Source organism: Pogona vitticeps, chromosome 1 (assembly GCF_051106095.1).
Source record: "Pogona vitticeps strain Pit_001003342236 chromosome 1, PviZW2.1, whole genome shotgun sequence".
NCBI lineage: Eukaryota > Metazoa > Chordata > Lepidosauria > Squamata > Agamidae > Pogona > Pogona vitticeps.
In genome coordinates, this window is record NC_135783.1 from 155230339 (window position 1) to 155232015 (window position 1677).

At 38.0% G+C, this 1677-nt stretch overlaps 1 pseudogene; it reads left to right on the top strand.

Moving 5' to 3' along the window:
* The first annotated feature begins 322 nt into the window (after nucleotides 1–322).
* On the top strand, nucleotides 323–414 carry LOC140703611 (U6 spliceosomal RNA; annotated as a pseudogene).
* Nucleotides 415–1677: the final 1263 nt, after the last annotated feature.

Here is a 1677-nt window from a genome sequence, read left to right on the forward strand (position 1 = left end):
GATGAATGCAGCCTGTTGAAAGAGGTGTATCATTGGTGGAAAACCTTTTTTGATTTATGAAGCATTTATTATACAACATAATATTTAGTGTATATTTAGTGTGTTTGGAATGCAATATTTATATTGGCTAGTGCTTGATTCTCTCTCTCTCTCTCTCTCTCTGTGTGTATGTTACACATACTGTACATATATGAAAATCTGCAATTTAAAATATTTATTTTAGTTATTTATTGAAGCAGTGCTCCACCTTTCTAATTCTAGAAAGAACTCCTCAAAGCTGCTAAAACAGATAATGCTAATTTAACAATAAAACCAATCTATAGCACATGTACTAAAACTGGAATGATATGGAGAAGATTAGCATGGCCCTTGTGCAAGGATGACACGCAAATTCATGAAGCATTCCACAGTTTAAAAGCTGGCTGGATAGCTCAGTGGTTTATGTGTCTGGATGCAGAACCAGTCGCTGGGTGTTCAATTCCCCCCTGTGCTTCAAGTGATTAGAGCCAGCCTTTTAGGCATTGGGCAAGCTGCACAGCCCCAGAGATCTCCCGGAATAAGGGAAGGGTAAACCACTTCTGAGTATTCTCTACCTGGAAAACCCTAAAAAAGGGCTGCCATAAGTCAAAATTGAATTGACAGTATATGATGATGGTAGCAATCAATTACATATTTTGAAGTTTAGAGCCCCTTTTTTCATGACATCGTTAACAATTGTCCCGACCTTCGTTCAGGTTGCATTGTATTGCTGCACACAACAAAATATGATCTCTCTTATTTTCCCCCACTACTTTTTAGGCATCTTTTCCAACTTTTTGAATTATCTGGTTTTGATGGAAGGTCTCATCCGTGGCTTTTAGCTTGCCCAACGAAAAAGAATTCTTAAATGCATGTTCATTTCTCCCAGGGAATCACCAGCCCAGAACACAATACAGCTGGCTTCTATCGACCTATGCGTGGAGGATTATGTGCAGCTGTTGACAGATACGATTTTTTAAAAGATGAAACAGCCAGCTTCAAGTGCTCTAAGTACTATACAAAGCAGTTATTGAATAGCGATCAAAATATTCAAGCTGCTCCACTCCAAACCCTGATATTTTCTTTTGTTAGCACCTTTCCATAAAATAAAAATCATTATACCTATATAGATTGGGCACTGTCTGTTTTGAATTCTTATTCTTGTTCTTTCATAGCTGCTTAATCAATGAACTGTTGTTGTTTTTTAATAAGTGGATTTGATGGCTCGCCAGGACAATATCATCATGCATGCATGGCAATGCTTTTTTTTGCCCACCCTTGATTTCATTACGAATGCATGGCCTAAATTAGCTCTGTGACAGAAGTTCCATCTGTGCCCAGACCAAATGGTGAATGCCCCCCTCCCTTCATCTTTATGTTTTACTCCTAAAAAACTTAACACTAATAGAAGTCAGACATCAATATTTCATGTTTTAATTTATCAGTGTTAATAGTTGCCTTTCACTTATTACTATGCTGAGCAAGAATTGCCGTAGCTGTTCTAACACCATGTTAGAATTTCCAAGCAAGAGATAAAAGTAACTGCACAATATATGTAGGAAAGGGGGCTCAACTGCCAAAATAGGTAGCCCCAACTCAAGGATAATCTCTTCCCCTCCATTATCTGCAAGGAACATTGGCCTTTTGCCATAGTTTTCT